Raw genomic sequence first — 20989 nt, 5'->3', positions numbered from 1 at the left:
GGCCACACACACACACACACACACACACTATTTATCACTATCTAATTTATAAAGCTTAACAATATTAAGGAGATTCAAATTTTTGCAATACTCTGAAGAAAATTCTTTTGCAACTTCCTCCTCTACTGATTCTTTAGAACAAGGTTCATTCAAGTTTATAAAGAAGTAAAAAAAAAAAAAAAAGTTTATAAAGAAGTACTTTTACTTTTTAGACTTCCACAATTGGACAATAATGGAACACTTAGGTGGAAGTTCAGGATTTTTTTTTTCTTGTTCTCCTTAACATGCTTAAAAGGGTGCTAATACTTGTTTCAGTGAAATCATGGTGGCTTCTGTTCAGAGACTAAAATGAAATAAAACTTTTTGATTATGTACTCAGGAACATTTGTTCTGGTGGGGTTTTCATATTTAATGGTAATGGTAAAGCGAATGATAGAACCAAATAAAGACTAGAGACACAATGTAACCTATTACAATAGTACAAAATCTAATAAACTTAGTTTCTCTCAATCATATTGCTAAGCATGCGCTTTTTTTTTCTAACTTTATTTATGATAGTCATACAGAGAGAAAGAAAGAGGCAGAGACACAGACAGAGACAGAAGCAGGCTCCATGCACCGGGAGCCCGACGTGGGATTCAATCCCGGGTCTCCAGGATCGCGCCCTGGGACAAAGGCAGGCGCCAAACCGCTGCGCCACCCAGGGATCCCAAAGCATGTGCTTTCTTTTGTCAATTTATCATACATGCTTATTGCATGGCAGTGATGCCCTACATTCAATGAATATTTGATACATTGTCTCTAATGCTTTTTTTGTGGCTCACCTAAATGCGATACACAAGGTCAGATTTCCATTTTCACCTTACAAAATATAAAGGCATTTAAAGATATTCAATAATTGTCTCTTTCCCTTCTTATATTGTCCATTTCTCCTTATGTTTGTTAATGATATAGTTTAAATCTTTATTCTCCAATGCTATGGTACTGAAGATTAGCAAATGGCTAAGGCATCACCAATATAGGCCCCCAGAAATATCAATCATGGTTAAGGTTAACAAATCTATGATAGCTTATTTATTTTGCAATTCCTCATAAGAACAAATATTTTATGATCACTAAAATGGAGAGATAGGGCAAGACAGGGAGGGACTAGGAAAAACAGAAAAAGGGTGAAAAAAGAATGAAGAAAAGACAAATATAAAAAGCTACTTCTTTCCACTGTTCTCCAGAGGACGAACAACAGAGCTTCCAGTCGTATATTCATGACCTGACTGGTGAATTTGGGGGCATGGGCAGATACTCTCATTTCCACTCATGTCTTTCTCATCATTTTGGATCTCCCTGCCATGAGATAGGGAGCACCTACCTTTGTACTCTGCTCCGAGTGGATAGGCCTAACATATGACTTCCTCACTCTGGCCTTAAGTGAGCATTTCAAAAAAAAAAAAAAAGCTGCTTCCTTTCACAGCTGGTTCTCAACTAGTATCTTATTTATATACGGGAATGACTCAAGCACTAGAGGACATTATCACTCAGCACTCAGATATTAAGTAACAATAGCATCCCTGAGTAACTGAGACGTCAAATATTCCCTCCCCACACTTCAAAAGGCTCTTTAGTTGAAAGCTTCATTACCATACTTTGATTCTTTATAAAATGAAAATTATGATGTTAAAATGTAGACACTAATGCCATATTTGGTAAGAAAATATTATTTAGGAGCCATAGAAATTATTAACTCATTTAAATCCATATAAAAACATATATCCAACTTGAATTTATTGTAATGCTAGTAATTCTACATCCAGTAATCTATTTCCTGTGTCCATCTGTCAGGTGGCTCTAAACTTGAACAGGAATGTTCAACAATACATTTCTAGAGAAGGGTTATTTTCTATATGGTGAATATGTTTTCCATAAAAAATATATCTGATGATATAAAATGTATCAGCTTGAGATACAGAGGAAATATTTTCTAGTCCTTGTCTTCTAAAGTAACTGATCATCAATAAGTCGCCTAGTCCCTATATATCTCACTTTATTCATCTACACATTGAATTTACTAGACTGCTTTTTTACATTATTTATCAGACCTAAAAAACAACACATTTAATTTTAAATGTCATATACTTACACATCAGATACATTTCAAATGAGTGAATTTGGAATCTTGCTAAGAAAGAAAGTATTCCAGCATAAAAGAATTCAAGAATACATATATGCTGCAAAGACCAAATGGTTTCTTTGAGGAAACATGAGTGAGAAATCCTGCGTAGTATTTTAATAGAATATATTTAGCTAATTCCTTTAACTTAACACACATCCTGCTTTTTGAAATCCAAACAATATAAATAAGCTGGTGAGCTCTGTAAATAAGAGAAAAACAAAGCAATGGAGTTTTTCTCTGACCTGAATGAAGCTAGCAAGTGTTTTGAATTCACATATTAGTATTGTCCATAGTGTACCCTACTCTGTGACAGTGACATAGAAGCTGTAATTAAGAAATGATCTTTAAGAGGAAAAAGTAATGAATCCAGAATGCATTTTGTTTAGTTAATCTAAATGAAGGGGTGGTTGATTATCATGTCCAAAGCAGGCAACCAGGGATACCACTTCTGATTATGAACAAGTAGAACCTCTATAATGATCTCAAAATACACACACACACACACACACACACACACACACACACAGCTTTGGATCAAGTGAACATGGTAAATATTTAATATCTATAACTTTTTTTCCCAAATAGGCTTACCATTTTACTTTCAATAGAAATTTAGATACAGGTTGCTGACTTAAGAGTTAATAAAGACATAGGCTCCACTAGCAGAATTAATATTCAAATGGCTACATTGTCTCTAAGGCACTTGAATATCAAAAAGGAAGAGGAGATTTTATTGATCTGGGAAATGGCAGCAGGTTATGCTTATTGTATATAATAAAGACTATTGATTTTGTTAAGCAGAAAAATGGCACTTTAAAAAGCCCATTTCATATCAACTGCAACAGAATAGTACTTTCCACCAGTCTGGAAGTTTTCAGAATCATTTTAATGGAAGAAAAAGTATAATTTGTCAGGGACATCCTTTATACCAACAGAATGAGAGTTCATTGCTATAATGAAGGTTTTCCTCTAATATCTAAATTGAAATTGCAATCTATTCAACTATCTTAAAATTATAGGCAATGCTCTCCCTGCAATAAAAGGACCACATATTAAAGAATAATTTTTTCAGCCTATACACCTAAGGAGCTTGAGAAGGAAGAGGTTTCTTCCTAAGGAAATATGGATATGTTCAAAAGTTGATGATGATACTTGAACAGAAAGCCAATACACTTTACTTCAGTAAGTTTCAATTATTTCAGGGAGTAGTAAAACCTAAAGTGCTAGAGGCCTGGAAGTTACTGCAATCTACCATTGAATCACTGTTTATTGATGTTTTATAATGTGCTGATGGAAATGACAGAGCGTGCTACCACATTTATACAATAACTTGGAAATAAGACTGATAATTTTTGTATAGTTCCACAAACTAGTGAGTATAACTACTTGATATGGTCTACTACAAGGTATTTATTTTGCTTTTGAGTTTTATAATTCACAGATTTATTATGAAATAAGTTGTTGGCAGACAGGCTAAAGTCCAAGTTTCACTTAATTCACCATATATCTAAGACTGATCACAAATTTTGCCAGGGGACAGAGCTAGACTACATTTTCCAGAGTCACTGGTGGTAAAGTATGACCATGTGCCTGAGATCTAGCCAATACTGTGAAAAGTGATGAATACCAATTTCAGGGCTACCACAGATTTCCCTATGTTCTTATCCATGCTCTGTTTCCTTTCCAGCTGGCTGCTGTAAAGATTACCAAAATAAAATATGAAGACAAATGTTGGAAATGGCCTAACCTTCGTAAGTTCCTGATTGATAGTGTGGAGGAGAATTGCCTGGCCTTGCTGTCTTTTTTGCTCAGTTAGAACTATTATATCAGCAAGAAATAAACTCACAATATTTGAGCTATTATTTTTACCTATTATATGTAAGAATTGCTATCATTATTTTGACTGATACAGAAGTTCGTACCTTAAATAGAATATATTGTTGTAAAAACAATCAATGTTGAATTATGTTGTATTTTGAAAGGCAGACAGCAGACAACAAGATCACATAGTAGACTGGAAAGCTTGAGGGGTTTGCTGTACTTTTGCATAACATCTGGTGTAACTATTGCTACTAACAATTTGAAAGAAGGACAAGTACTTACCAAACCTGTGGCTCTAGAGGAAAATGTTCGTAAGAGTCAAAATGGTATTATATATCATTCTTTCTTGTTTTTAGCAAAATATTGCAAGAAAGAAATGATTTTAAAAAAAAAAAGAATTGACCAGATTGCAAACAAAAATGAAAGGGAACAAAGAATAGTCACAAAACTGGAAACTCTCAGGGTTAGAAGAATCAGCAGCTCTGGATTCTAAATAGTAGGATATAAGTCTAAGGAAGATTTGTGACAAATTCCATAAAGACCTCTCAACTTAAAAAGTAAACAGGAATCCACCCCTTGAGCAAAGATCAGATGCTTAGTGGAAATTGGTACCTTCCCATTAAAATCTCTTACCCATGTTTCACCAGGATGAGGAGAGAGAGAGAAGCAAAGAAGTCATATTTAAGAACGAGGCCAAGTAAAATGCTTTGGGTCTGTTCATAGGTCCAGGAACTGCCTTGAAGCAAATTGGTCAAAAGCATTCCAGTTACTAGGTGGGGGAGTGTATTTCCTTGACTGTGTGCTGAGAAAGCCTGTGTGGGCAAATCAAGTTTTGATTTGCAAACTCTCATCAGAAGAAAGCAGATCATGTAAGCTGTTGAGGCCCTCAAGGAGAACACATGCCCAGTACCTACGTCAGATGTGGCTGTTAGGAGGCAATGGATGAGATAGGACCTCCCAGTAGGCAGGAACTAGGGGACAAAAGAGAAAAACTGGTAAGAGAGTTTATACTACAGCAGAATCTGGGTACAACAAAGGAATGTTCTCTGGGAAAGAAAAGGTCTTCACAATGCCAGGGGGCTATGTGTCCAGCACAATTTTATGACTCTTATTATTCCTTGTTTCAAAATGGAACACATATCGTTTACTGTGTATGCACTTTTCCATATTTGTTCCTCAGTTGTGTGTTAGGAGGGAAATGGGGGCAGGTAACTGGTCTAGTTTATGGATCTTCAGCCATGAGGAATTATGGAGATTCTGGATTTTGAGCTGTATGCAGTTATTCACTTTGTATTAACTTCCTCAGAGACTAGGTAATTGATTTTTCTGTGTGGGAAACTAGGCATATATTTTAGTAATCATGAAAGTGGCCGGAAAAAGAGAATGCTTGTTGTCACAAAATCTACATTTTTTCCCCTTCAACTTGAATACCCAGCTAGCCCTATTTCTAAGCCAAACGTGCAGGTATAGACATGTGACTGACCTCTTAGCCTTAAGGAGCAGGAACGACAGGAACGAAAGTTATGTGTACCACAGCAGGGCCTGGCCCTTAAAACTACCCTAAAATCCTCTTTTTTTCCAATCTGGTAATTGGCAAATTGGTAGATGACCATCATGTTTTAGAAGTCAAAGATGACAGATCATCTTCCGTCTGGGTTTCTTCATAGTTTTGTGGGAAAGAGTCTCTCTCTTATGACCTCTGCATCTGCCCAAGATTTGAATGATCATGATAAACTTCTAATGCTTTTAAAAATTTAAGATTTATAGACCAGAATTTCTAAGCACTTAACATTAATCTAATGCTCATGTTCCTTGGTTTCCCCTCTACTAAAAAATACTATAAAATAGAAGTATAATAAAACAATTTCTGAAGAAGGATACTAGGACTCCAAGCATAAAACTTCTGATGATTAAACTTCTACTTCAATTAAAGAACTTATAGAAAATAAAACTGATCTAAGTACTGAAATAGATAAGAAATGCTATTTTTTATATTTTGATGTCTCAATGATTCAGAAGTTGTGTGAAATGCTGAAATTTATATAAAATATGGAGATATGAAAGATTTATATTTTGGCATCCTTTAGATTCTAATTCCTGTTTATCTGCAAAAAACACTGAGTAGATTTTCTTCCCCAAATTAAGTTTTTTACATGATTTTGTTATTCCTACTTTAAGCTAGAGGATTATCTTTGCAATCTTAGGAAAATTTCACCTAAAAATCAATTTTATTGCAGTCATAGAAAGTTACAAACATTATTACTTGCTAAAACTCATTTCTTCCTATCAGCCCAGTTTAAGTAGATGAGTTCTATGATTATGCCAGCTAAGTGATTTATGTTCTTCTTGAACTTCTATGGCAATTAGTAATTTTATATTACTTTATATTTTCTGTCATATATTATAGTTTCTTTTACAGATTTCCTATTATAAAACTCTCATTGAATGTTTTCACTCAGTTCCTCCTTTGTGCTCCATCTTCAAGTCACTACAATATATTAAAATTAGAAATTTTGTTTTGCTCAATAATATATGCTATTGCACCAATTCCTTTATGGGGCCTCTTCCAGGTCCTGTACTGTACCAGGGTATCACTGGAGCCAAATCTTCAGGAGTATCTTCCTGACTCATGAGTTTCTATCTAATGTAAAGTTTGCCTTTCTGATCCTATTCATAGTTCCCATCTCCTAAAGTTGGTAGCCACTGACTCCCTGTGAATCCATCCAGCCTGAATTTCCACTGGACTAAATTTAATATGTAGAAGGAAAGTAAAATTTCAATTTACTAAGGGCCAGGATCATGTACAGTCAATATGAAATTGTTTAAAGTAATATTTGTGTATATAAATGAAACAAATGTAATACATTTTTCCTACTTTTAACAAATCTGTTTTACATGTAATAAATACAATTCTCAAGAAGTTACATAGCTTAAATGTAAAGACAAAAATCAAAAACCCATGAGTCCTTCCAGGAAAGCAGCTCTGAAACTAAACCAAAAGAAATAAAAATAGCCTTTTCTTTCTTAGAGTATGAACACAGAATCAGAGTGAAATATATAAAATATTAATAATAATAACTTCTTTGAGAAAAAGGGATATATGAACATTGATCTCTGAAGATCTTATGGTATGTATGGGGTATCAGAAATGAAATTTGTATCCATAATCTATACCTTTTTAACATATATCATAGATACGCTTTAAGAGTTAAATACGTATATTAATGTTTTTTCAGACATGTATGACTAGAAACTGCAAGCGCATATTACCTTCAGACAAATATATTTGCTCTTTATGCCTCAACATTTGACACTGAGTAATGTACAGAATTGTTGAATCACTATATTCTATACCTAATACTAATAACACTCTATGTTCAATTATGAAATTAAAAATAATTTTTAAAAGCCCTGAAAAATTAAAATATAATTAGAAAAAGAGAATAGTTATGTGTTTTCCCCCTAAAATCTTTTGCTAATAAAATTAAGAAACAACTAATGGGTTTCTTTTGTAAAGAAACTGGTGAGGGAAGTAGGTCCACGAAGAGAGGCAAAATAGGAAACTGGGGTTATCAAGAGGCATTCGTCACTCTGGCATCAGTGTTAGTAGATGAAAGCAGTTGATTCCTTTCTAGGTTGGAGGAAAAAGAACATATTGTGCAATTATGTCCTGTGCTGAATATATTGTTGGCATTCAACCAATTAATAATAACAAGAATGAAAACAACTCTGTCTGCGATAAGAATAAGGCTTCCAATATTAGTCACAGTCTGCTTAGCTTTAGGTTGGCTTAGATAAATGTAGTAAAGACAAGGAAAACATCCCACTCCACACTTTTTGGCTAATTTAATCTCTTTGCTAAGTGCTTAGGTAGTACGGTGACAGACATAAAGAAAAATGCATGGATTGATTGCACTGATAGATAAATAGAGTCCATTTTAGCACAAAGAAAAACCTTTATAATTAGATGTGAATACCTGGTTTCTTGCCATCCATCACATATGCAAGTTTAGGAAAGTATTTTTGTAATGAATTAGAAATGAGTAATATTTCATAATACTCATGATGCATTATACACATCCTGCCATAAATGGCTCAGTCTGTACAATCATAAGATTCAGAAATGGTTCACCTCATTTCAAAGGCCTTTCCACATACGTCTCTGCCAAAATTTTTTGAACTTAGTATTTTTCAAACATGTGAATCATCCAAATTTCGCAAATGTTTTGTGCAATTTTCCTAAAGCAACTACTGAAGTCCTATGTAATTTCTTGGCAAACGGAAATCCAATGGTTTGTATTTAGTCAGCCCATAAATTGAGGAGATGCAAGCTTCATAAAAACGTTCTGGGGCCCTAATTTAACCAAATGATACCTAAGAAAATAAGCAAAGTGAGCATTTTAAATAAAATTTAATTTAGTGATTAAAGCAACAATATGCATTCCAGTTTATATACAGGTCCTAATACTGAACCCAAGGGGGAAAAAATCAAAGTAATTCCATAGCATAGCCTCTAATTTTACAAGGAAGATAAAAAACACAAAGAAAAAAAAGTAAGAAGGAAAGAGAATGGAGAGGGAGACTAAGAATGGACCAAGATATTTGATTAATTCTGCCCAGATCTGATCAGCACAAGAAACATGGATCAGATACACCAAAAATACCAGAATAATGACTGGAAGAAATAAGGAACAAGCCTATAGTCTAAAACAAGCTTGAGATTTTATTGTTATTCTGGAATGAATAGTTCCAGATATATAAAATAACTCTGAGTTTATACAAAGTTAGGGGACAGGAGTGGCTATCTTCTCTAGGTCAGGGGTGGCCTCTCAAGTTTTCCTGAAAAATAAGGGAAAGCAGAGAGTAATTTTACCAAAAAGTTTTGTGTGGTTTTATTTTAGGGGGGATGTCTGTTTATTTTCGTTTGTGCTTAATTCTTAAATATTGTCATCCAAAGTTCCAAAGTAAATGAAGCTATGACAAGGACTATAATGATGGAAACCAATACAGTAGATTATCTCTAAGAAAATTTACTTAATATCAACAAGACAGTTTGCTCTCTTCCCCTTAAGCTTCTGGCTAGTATCAGCACAATGAGGCCAATTCTTGAAGTTCTATTTTTAAAATGTTCATTTCTTATAACAAATACAAAAGGGGATTTGCCTATTTTCATTCAATTTCACAAGAATTTGGGGAAGCATTTAAAAGGTGAGTTTTAAGAGATTTTTAAGTATAAATTTCTCTTGATTTTTAGGAAATAACTACTAACATGATAATAAAGACAATTAATAAAGCCGGTGTATAAAATTATTAATGGATCTGCATTGCTTCATATTCTGAACTCCCTGCTTCAGGTAAACCTTTGACAATAAAAATGTACAAAATACATTTGGACAATTAGAAAATAATGAAAAGCATTCAAGAATGACATTTGACAAAGGCAGATAAGGGAATATTGTACTTGAAAAAATGAGCATTTATAGATCAGCTGCCCCTGAAGTGATAAATCATAGATTATTAAGAAAATTGTATACCAGTATATTGAATCACTTGCAATTAGTTTGGGGATAAAAGGAAAATGGACTACACCTAATTAATTATGACAATGAAAGATGTTGATTCAATGGAAGACATTTATAAATTATAAATAAGATAAAAACATAAAATTTAGAAATTAAATTTAGAAAATAAATCTACATTTATATTTTATATATATTTTATACATATAAAATTTAGAAAATAAATCTACATTTATACTATATATATTTTTATGCATATAAACCTAGCAAAGAAGCAATTATAGAGAGACTACTATTGAAAGAAAAATATACAGTAAACAGACAAAAAATTTGTAGCACAGAATGAGCTATGAAGGAGATGTGGAAGCAATGTGTCATGGAGTTGTAACAGGATGGTACCAATGTCTAGGTGTACTGTAGCTATGACTTGAAATAACAGAGCTCAGTTTAAAATCTCAACTTCTTATTTACTAGCTGCAGGACTTTGGGCAAGCTGCTTAATTTTTTTGATCTTCACTTTCCTCCCCTGTTGAAGACCTCAAGATCTATACCAAGATTTGATATGGTAAGGTATTAAAGGCCTAGCTTACAAGGAAAAACTGATGTATGGAATCAATTCAAACCTAAAGTGAGTTAGACTAACTCCCAATTTCTTCATACATTCTTGGAATTATCTTCCTTGGTTACTGTGATTCCTTTGCTAAATTCCTCAAAATTAGTGCATCAGAAAATATATCCAATTAAATAAGACACACACAATAAAAGAGGATATAAAAGATACTCAGCAACTGTTTATCTTAATTATTATAAGTAATTATAATTATAACCATTTTATTTAAAATTGTAAGCATAAGGCTAGAAAAAGCCTTCATGTAAAATATAATTTAAAATAATCTCTACAGGGATCCCTGGGTGGCGCAGCGGTTTGGCGCCTGCCTTTGGCCCAGGGCACGATCCTGGAGACCCGGGATCGAATCCCACGTCGGGCTCCCGGTGCATGGAGCCTGCTTCTCCCTCTGCCTATGTTTCTGCCTCTCTTTCTCTCTCTGTGACTATCATAAATAAGTAAGAATTAAAATATATATATATATATATATATATATATTTATTAAAAAAAATAAAATAAAATAAAATAATCTCTACAAAATATAAGGTTTTTAAAATTTGTCTTGTTAATGTCCATGCCTTAAAAGTTGTTTCTTACAAAGAAAACAAGATTTTTAATTTTTTTGATAACTTAAAAAAAGTTCCAAATCAATAGGGAACATAATTCTTTCTATGCACTAAAATTGGCCTTTATCAAATGATTATTTTCTTTCTTTGCAATATGTACCCTCTGATTTTAAGACATTTTAGGTTTTAAGTTTTAGAGTAATATAAATATTTACAAAGGGATGGAAAAAGCAAGAATGCATTATACCTATTTTGTTTTGTTTATAATAACATTGCATTAATCAAGGCTTTGTTCAGATAAATTGAAACCGGTTCAATTTCTTCTTGTCAAGGAGAAGAATATAAATGTTGTACAATTGTATAATTGATTTTGTGATTCAAAAGGGGCTCTTTAGTAGAGATAATTTATCAAAGATGACAAAAATGGTAAATGAGTATTTCCTCGGAATTTGGAGAATTTTCTCATTGAAATGTTGAATTTACAATGATCTAACAATCAAAGATTTTTCTCGTAAAACATGTTCCTTAAAAGCTTTCTTCATATTTAGTTTTTAATCCAGATCAATTCTTCAACCTTATTTCAATGTTTGGTTTTCTTTCATTAAAAAAAAAAGAAGACTATGAAGAAAAGATATTGCTATGGTATATTAAATAGAAAGAACATTATTAAAAATTAGTTGAGCTTACTATTCATCTTCTAAACCCCAAACCCACTGTCAATTTAGGTTGTAGTTCAAACATTATTTACAAAATAACATTGATGTCAAGAAACTGAAATAATACTGCTGAATTTTATATACGGGTCACATAACTTATAATAATATATTAATCAAAAGCTTTCATATATATACTTTTTTCTGGTTTATCATTCTCATTTATGTTTGTAGCTACATCTATTTTCACTGTGTCTACAATAATAATATTGGGAAAATAATAACCTTCAAGGCATCAGATGAAGTCTCTGGTGATGTCACATTCACTCTGACATTTATACTGACTTCATTTATGACAGACTGAAGGTGATGAACAGGTCCAAGCAAGAGGTCACCTTGTGTCAAGACTGGTATACAATCTGTCAAATGCAGTGACTGTGAGTCTGCTAATGAGGAATTAACTAGACAGAATGTTGCTATTTGACTGTTTTCATGCACTCCAAACCTGTTAAACAATGCTAATCAGGTGTTTATTAAGTGAAACCATTATGCCAAACTTGCTGCAAACCTCACCATATGTCAGAGAGGTTGTAACATATTATTCATCCATTTTAAAGCTAGATTAATAAGAGTCATTTACTAAACTTTTCTTTTCTTAGCCTTTGGCTATGCCTTAGAATTAAGGTTATACTTTTATTTCAGTGTTTCTTTAAATGGACACACTTAACTCCACAAAACTATTTTAAGTGAGTGCCTCTTGGTGAAAGCTCTTTTCATTTATTTTTATATTGAAAATCAACTATTTTAATTAGGTAAAAGAACACTTATTTCAATTTGAGCAAAACTGGTCTAACCAATAATGTTTTTTATAATGGAATGACTTGAAATATTTATTTACAAAATTATAAATTTTTGCCTAGAAGTGGGCACATTTTAAGGGTCTTCATCTTACAATTTAGTTAAAAACAAGAAGCAGTTGCAAATAACTTCTGATTGGATATAATTATACTTAAAAATATCTAAGGACTTCTAATTTATTTTATATTTCCTTTATATAAAAAGATATTAATTATGAGCTCCCTGTATATTGATACCTAAAGGAACATTTCGTAACCTAACATGATAGTATCTTCCTCTCTTCTAAGACAAGTGTCAGAATTTATTTAATCCGTACAAAACTGCCATCTCTCATAATAGTTGTTTCTATGCACTCTGTATGTTAATATGTTTTTTGCATTTTATAAGAAAATAGCTTTTAATTCATCAGATCTAAGTTTATATGCAGAAACATCAACCTACCGCCCATATGATTTGAACAAGTCGTGTACTCTATCAATTATAAAATTTGGATCAATATATTTGCCCAGCATGAGTTTTGAGATAATCAAATGATATTGATCTATCATGCAAATTTTAAAAGTATTTTAAAATTAAAGCTAAAATCAAGGTTCATATTGATAGCTAACAAATATTTTAAGTATGTGAAAATATTTTATAATCTCTATGTAATAGCTTCAGTTTTACATCATTATCATATCCCTATCACTATCCTCATTTTACCATACATATCATGTGTTTAGATATTTCTATCCAACTAGACCTCAGCTGCTAAAAGCAAAAACTGCATTATCTTTAAAAAGTGGTCTTTCTATCAAACACCGTCTATATTATGTACAGAAGGCAATGATATTTTGTTGGTTCACTACACATACAGGAGATTTAATGTCCAGTTTGCCAGCCTCAGTTGTTGAAGTTTCCTGAAGAAACTTCAGTTTCTCAGAAATTTGTGAAGACCCTTTTAGTTTCAAAATTAGAATTAGATGTCCTTTCTATGGATTACCATAACACTGTACTTCTTTTCAGAACACTTTCAATATCTCATTAAATACAAGTTCTATGAGGATAGGGACTATGAGGTATAGATAGATGTACAGATATATGCATATGTCATAGTCTCAAATGTACACATATTTAGACATACATATACACGTATGTGTTTACATATGCTTAGAATAAAGCTGGCACATAGTATGTGTTCAATATGAAAAGTTCTTTAATTTGTTGAAGCGATGGATGAATGTGCAGTTTTTATAGCTGTTAGAAGAAAAATTCATTAAACACTATATAGACTGAAAAAAAAAACCTAATATGGACAATAATTTCCTTTTGGCTTAGATCTTAGGAGTCTTTTTGCTTGATAAAGATTGGCAGAGGTACTCCCTCCTCATGCTTCATCTCCCTACAGTAATTTGGACATTGGAGCAAACCATAGATTATGTAAACTAAGATAGAAGAACAACCTCAGGATAATATACATTTCAGAACAAATATTTTTAGAGAGACATGGAGTTTTAAAGACAAATGAAAAATTTATGTAGTCTAATCTCTAGTGTATTAGTTACTTATTATGTAAAAACTGCTGTGAAACAACCAACACACCACAGAAATACAAAGGATTACAAGAGTTTATGAAAAATTACCTGCCAAAAAATTGGACAACCTAGAAGAACTGGATATGTCATAGAAATATAACTTTCCAAAACTGATTCAGAAAGAGATGGAAAATTAGACCAGACCTATTATAGTTATGAAATTGAATAAGTAATCAAAAAAACTCCCAGGAAATAAAAGCCCAAGACCAGAGAGCTTCACAGGTGAATTCTACCAAACATTTAAAGAAGAGATAATATCCATTCTTCTTAAACTATTCCATAATACAAGAGGAAAGTTAGTTTCCAAATCTGTTCCATAAGGCCAACATTGCCCTGACACCAAAACCAGGTATAAATACTACAAGAGACAGAGAAACAGAGGAAAAGAAGAAAGAAAAATCTCTGATGAACATAGATGCAAAAATCCTCCAGAAATATTAGCAAACTAAGTCCAACAACACATTAAAAAAAAATCATTCACCGCAATGAAGTGGGTGTCATTTCTGGGATTCATTTAATATTCACAAACCACTCAACATGGTATATCATGGTATATCAGATCAACAAAAGGAAGGATAAAAACCATATAATCATTTTAATAATGCAGAAAAAGCATTTAACAGTGTACAACATCCCATTCATGATAAAAACCCTCAACAATATAGGCTTAGAGGAAACATGCCTCTACATGATAAAGGCCATATATGAAAAGCTCACAGCAAGCATCAGACTCAATGGGAACAAAAACAGAGCTTTTCCCCTAAGTCAGGAGAGGACAATGATGTCCAAGTACTTTCCATAGATTTACATTCATGAATAAATTCTAATCATATATGATATGCATATGTAATAAATATTAGACATATGTTAAGTAAAACTTTATTTTTCCACTGCCATATTTTGGTGCTGAGCATCATCCCCTCAATTTCTTGTGCCACCTCTGAGGCCAAAGGAATAGCTTAATGAAAAGTTTCTAATTCACTTAGGTCAATATTCATGTTCTTGCCTTGGATTCTGGCCATATACAGCCATGAGCATTTTTGTGCATCTCTTTTCTTACATTATTTAGTAATATCTGTGGCCTTCCATTATATTTGGTTCAACTTGGATTTTGTTTCTCCATCTGATATCAAAGTCATTGTATAGACTTCATGGCTTTGTCAGCAAGATCCATGCTCTTTCTGCTCTGCCTGTCAATGTGCATGCCATATGCTTGTGGGTATGTATACATATGTGCATAAATATGTGTGCATATAAGACAAAAAGTTGAATCTTTCAATATCTCCTAGGTTTTCCCATATATAATTTCTTCTTCTAAATGTAATATCTTTAGTGTAGGTTGTAATAACAAGACATCTGAATTGAAACGTTTTAATTATGCAAAATTTCAGTCATTAGAGATAAACCTGAAATGTCTTAATATATGTGAAGAAACCAAGCAACTTCATGCAGATGCATACACTTTTTGTAGCATTGTTATGAATTTGTCCTAGAAACACAGAGATTGGGATACATTTTATTTTGGGTGATTCCCACCCACAAAATTTAAATGAAAACTAATTATATCAACATATTGTAATTTCGCAAATTTGGAAAGATATTACTATGTGAACAGAGGACCCATAACATTGTTGGAGGCCCAGGCAATTGAAGATTATTGATAAAACTTTGTAACTTTATCACTAATCAGCCTTGTAATGTGTTAAAGCTTTCTATTTATTAATGTCGTGGCATTATGATATAGTGGGAAAAATATGGGATTTGGAGTCAGATACTCTTGAAATACAAATTGTAGTCCCCATACTTGCAAACTGTATGAAGCTCTAACTCTCAAATCCTGTTCCCTTCTATTAAAACATGGGTATAGTAATACTATACAATAGGATCTTTGAAAGTTACTTAAAACATATGTAAATCTCATAACATAGTAGTTATCAAATTTATTTTTTTCACTTTAAACTCTTTATAATTCAACAAAATGTTCTATTAGAAGTAAAAAGATAGCTATTTCTAACAAAATATCTGTGAAAATGTGGAGATTTTTCACAACATGAAAGATTATAGTTCAATATTAGAGACATTCTATTACATCCTATTCCCCTGAGCTCTTAACTCAAATGAAGCACTGAGGACTAATTAATATGATTGTTTTTCATATATTTTGGGGTTCTTCCTTTGTTTTTCTGAATATTTCACAAAGGTAAATATGTTGCTTACACTATAGACCTCTTCGTTATTTATCTTGCATCTGTTTCAAAGTGAATATAAACAAGGCATTCTCTTTGAAGTTAGAAAAACTCAGTGACTACACAGATCCTCTGAGTATAAAACAGGAGAAAGAGGTTTTTGATTGTTAGAAAAGTTGATAAAAATGTAGACAACAAAATGAAAGGATGGTAGAGTTTTATACCCCAAAGCAAAAGTATTGAAAAATATTTCCCTTTACACACGATAACCCCAGGGATATGATAAAGAGATTAACTATATCTAGTCTTCATTCTGATTTACAGCTTCTATTTCCTTAATTGCTATTTTAGTTTGATGTGTAGTTTTTTCAATTTTCAAATGTAGAAACATACGTTCAGTTCTTTTGTGGGTATAAAAGTGTACCCACTTACTGGTCATTCAGCTTATCATGTTTTAGAGGAATTAAAATTGATACTAACACATTATGATCCTAATATTTCTGAAGTATTTTTGTACTGTGAGTAGAAACAATATATTTTAGATTTTGATACAGAAGATTCAACACTTTAGACACTCAAGTTTCAAACCGAGTATCAATTTTCCTACCTGCTCATAGAAAGTTTTATCAGCAACACTTAAACATGTCAAAGCTTAAAATGAGAAATACCACAGGAGTTGATCTGAACTATCAATATTAAGGAAATTACTTTTTAAATTAATTGTATATTCATCATGCACAGCAGAGGTCTAGGCACAAAAGTATGAATATTAAGCTAAATAGTATGATCAAGAATAATTTTTAAACATTTTAATGGGTTAGTCATTAAATATTATATTTATATCAACACAATTGAGAAATTTGTGAGGACTAATTTGGAAGGGGCAAAAACCACCAATTTAAAGTATTTTATTTTCTTGCTAAAAACATGTCTGTTCGAATAGTTTCCATTTGTAATTTTTGAAAAAGCTTCTAGTAATGTAGTTATCAATGCAAAAAATAAATGTTAAAAAAACTGGATGAGAGCCAAATCCATCAAATACTCCCTCCAAAAGATAACTTCTCAGAGTCCATCCCAGATGACAGTGCCTTGAACATCTTTAACTTTTCCATCAGAACCATTTAGCATTACTATGCTTCTGCGCAGCTGGAACATCACTACCATTGTCAGAACCAGGCAAACAAATTTATGATGATGTTCCTGGGAATATGGAACTAATGCAGAGGGGATTTCTCTGTAGTTCTTCATTAACATTTTATTCATTACAACAAGGGAGTTTTAAGAGTTTCCTTTTAAGCAAATTAGGTCACTGGATAAAAAACACACAGCATGGAAACACAGTGTATTACTACATAGAACAAAAGATCTGGTTAATAAATTATGATAATGGGATTAGTCATTTGCTAATGTTGAAAGGCACATTTAAATATTTTGGAACTTATAAAGAGAATAATTTTTTCATGTATTTATATTTTCTTTGTCTATTTGAGGGGGAGGAAGAATTTTTCCTGAGTGTTTATAGAGTTCTTTAGATACTTTGAATTATTTAAATAAATAAGTAGGCAGAAATTGTGTTTTAATCCTTAACTAAAAATGAAAAGTTGGAGAAAGCAATATAAGTAGATTAAAGAAACAGAATCTAGGAGTCAGTCTTCTCCATGAGAAGAATTTTTTTCTTTTTCACATAATCATTAAAAAATCCACTAAAGAATTATTTAAGATAAATAAGTAGGCAAAATTTGTGTTTTAATCCTTAACTAAAAATGAAAAGTTGGTGAAAGCAATATAAGTAGATTAAAGAAACAGAATCTAGGAGTCGTCTTCTCCATGAGAAGAATTTTTCTTTTTCACATAATCATTAAAAAATCCACTAAAGATGGTTTTTTCCCCAAAAACAAACATGTCAGTTCTATGTATATCTCCCTTGATCCACATGTACTTTCACTTTCTCATCATTTTTTAATGTACTTTGAAATGTTGAACATCCTAGGTAAGAGCTTTGACATATTTTCTTTTCCAAATCGTTTTTAATTGTGTTCTAAAATGTTCTGCTCTCTCCAAAATGGATTCAATATGTAACAAGTAGGCTGAGAGACTTAGGAGAAAATAGAGAATGAGGGGTGTTAATTCACATAAAGCACTGTCTTAGCTTGGGTTCCCTTGAAGTAAACTTGGAGATAAGGGTTAAGGAACTTGTGATATATTCAGATCTTGCTCTTAAAGAGAAAATGAGTGAAAAAAGTTTGACAGGACAGGTTATGGAGCTGAGCAAAGGCAGGATATCCACATAGGAAGTGCAGCTCATAGTAATGCATACTTTGAAGGAGACCCTGCATCTTACATCCCTTTGTCTGTCAATTATTGTTTACAGGCTGGGAGTGGTGGTATCCAAGCTCCCATCAGGAGCTGCTCTTGTTCAGCCTGAGGGAAAATTTGCAGAGACAGGGCCAGGTCAAGGTTGCCATTAACAGCCAAAGCTCATAGCAGCTGGGTCCTGGTACATTGGCCATCTGGTACCCTAGGGATCTGAAGAAGACACCAACAATGGGACAACTACCAGCAAAATAGTAACTCAAAATATCTGGTCATATTATGTTTCTATAATGCTTTATAATACACAAAATAATTTTGTGTTCATTATATTAAAAATAGAAACACTATATATATAAATAGAAACACAGTATAATATGTGTGTGTGTGTATATATATATATATATATACACACACACACACACAAACTCAGTTCATAGACCACTAAATTTGAAATAGGAATCCTATGTTGGTATTACTGATGTCTACTGTGTTTGGCACAGTGGTATCTTCAATTTTTAAAGATGGAAAAATTGAGGCACTGTGAATTCAAATAATGTTATATAGGTAATAAGTAGAACTAAGGTTTGCATCCAATTATTACAGAAAGATTATGCTTTTCTATAATTAATATTTGCAAATCATGATTTTATACTTCTATACAATATTAGAAATCATATATTTCAAAAAACTTTAAACATAAATGTTCTATTAGTAAAATACTCAGTTATATAATAAAATGCAACCTATACAAAGAAAAAGATTTTAATAATATAAAGGAAACGGGAAATAGTTATATTATACAGTCTGCAGAGGGAGACAGTGAGAAGAATCTCTCTTGGTGAAGTGATGCTGGAAAATTAAGAATTTGCTAAGTGATATTTTAGAAGGTGAAAGAATAGGCATTCCCAGGGTCTTATACAGTGTCCAACACATAGAAGTACTTTGATATATATTTTTAAATGAGTGAATTACTAATTTTAGACAAGTAGGTAACAACCAAAACTGAGATGACAAATATCATGAAGTATGAAAAGGAATACAAGTGGGGCAAGAAGTTGAGATGAAAATGGAGAGGTAAGCAAGAATCAGATCATGATGTTTTTTGTGAGGATCTTAATGAGTTTCTCTATATTTTGAGGCAATGGAGAGACAATAAAGTTGAATCAGGGAGGGAGTATCTTTTTAGGATTTTGCTTTATATAGGTCAATCTGGTAGCCTTCTGGAGATTAACAGAAAGGGACAATGGGACTGAATTCAAGGATGGCAATGAGGAAGTCACTACCACAATCCTGATTCACAATAGCCTAAATGAAAAAGATAGAAGTTGATTTGGAATTGAGTGGATAGCGGTACCCAAGTGGCTCAGTTAGTTAAGCGACTGACATTTGGTTTCAGCTCAGGTCCTGATCTCAGGTCATAAGATCAAGCCCTGTGTCAGGCTCTAGGCTTAGCTTGACATCCTCTTGGGATTCTCTCTCTCCCTCTCCTTCTGCCCATCCCCCCTGTTCTCTCTCTCCAAAATAAATGTCTAAATAGAAAGAAAGGAAGGAAGGAAGGAAGGAAGGAAGGAAGGAAGAAAGAAAGAAAGAAAGAAAGAAAGGAAGGAAGGAAGGAAGGAAGGAAGGAAGGAAGGAAGGAAGGAAGGAAGGAAGGAAGGAAGGAAGGAAGGAAGAAAGAAAGAAAGAAAGAAAGAAAGAAAGAAAGAAAGAAAGAAAGAAAGAAAGAAAGAAAGAAAGGTATAGTTGATAAATATTTGGAATCCAAATGACAAATTTTAGTCCAAATGCAAACTGTCATTCATGGGGCCCCAATGTTGATTACTAATCTGAGTCATTGGTAAGGTGGTATCTATACATTTGTGGATCTCAATTTAGAGGCCATATCAATGTGCCTCATGAATGAGCATGATGCAGAGGCACAGAGTTGGAGTCAAACATGATGACCTAGGTATAGGAGTTGCACACCTAGATTGCATAGTGGTTCTACCATTTGAATTGAATAATGTATAAAATGAAAGAATAAAAGAATGATAATTCCAAATTTGGAGGTCACAGACATTAAATACAGTGATAAATATGTGTGAAAGCAAAAATATTCTGGGAAGAATTGAATACGCAAGTAAACTTAGGCTAAGTGCTATAAGATTTAAGTAACTATTAAAATATGAAGATAAACATCCCTTAATGTCCGATTCTCTAGACAGAGGTGGAAAGCACATAGCCCAGTGCTATATATCTCTCAGACATGGAGCATTGGTCACAGTTCTGTCCCATTTTCCCAGAGTAAGAATTCAGGATCTCTTAATCCAAGGTTTTAGGAAACTATTAGCAATCATTTAGGAAAGGGAGATTGGATTCCTATCTATATCATCTGTGTATCCTTGTGTATCTTTGCGTATCCCACACATGTACACACAGAAATGGAATTTTTTTATATAAACGTATAACATATCTAATATATGTGTAATATATATACATAATACATATAATAATCATATACCAAAATAGTCTCTAAAAATAATATACATGCTTAGAATACTCTAGTGCAGAAATACTTCATAATGAAGTCACAGATACTGTACAACAAGATGGATGGAAATTAGTTTGGCAACAATCCAAGAGTTATCATTCCATTGGGATTATGTATTTCTTCAATAATTTTCTCCTTTCCCACTTCCCCTACTGCTTTCCCTACTCCAGCCCTTTCAAATACATGAAAAATAAA

At 32.7% G+C, this 20989-nt stretch overlaps 2 long non-coding RNA genes across 3 annotated transcripts in view; one reads left to right on the top strand and one right to left on the bottom strand.

Moving 5' to 3' along the window:
* LOC140608386 (uncharacterized) overlaps positions 1-3988 on the top strand; it is a 53142-nt gene extending 49154 nt beyond the window's left edge. The window contains exon 5 of the long non-coding RNA XR_012010402.1: positions 3855-3988. This is a non-coding gene — a long non-coding RNA (uncharacterized lncRNA). The remainder of the gene's footprint in view (positions 1-3854) is intronic.
* Positions 1-20989, bottom strand: part of LOC140608385 (uncharacterized) — a 117512-nt gene that overhangs the window by 2440 nt on the left and 94083 nt on the right. The window lies entirely within an intron of this gene.

Source organism: Canis lupus, chromosome 17 (assembly GCF_048164855.1).
Source record: "Canis lupus baileyi chromosome 17, mCanLup2.hap1, whole genome shotgun sequence".
NCBI lineage: Eukaryota > Metazoa > Chordata > Mammalia > Carnivora > Canidae > Canis > Canis lupus.
This window is presented reverse-complemented; position numbering and strand designations above follow the sequence as displayed.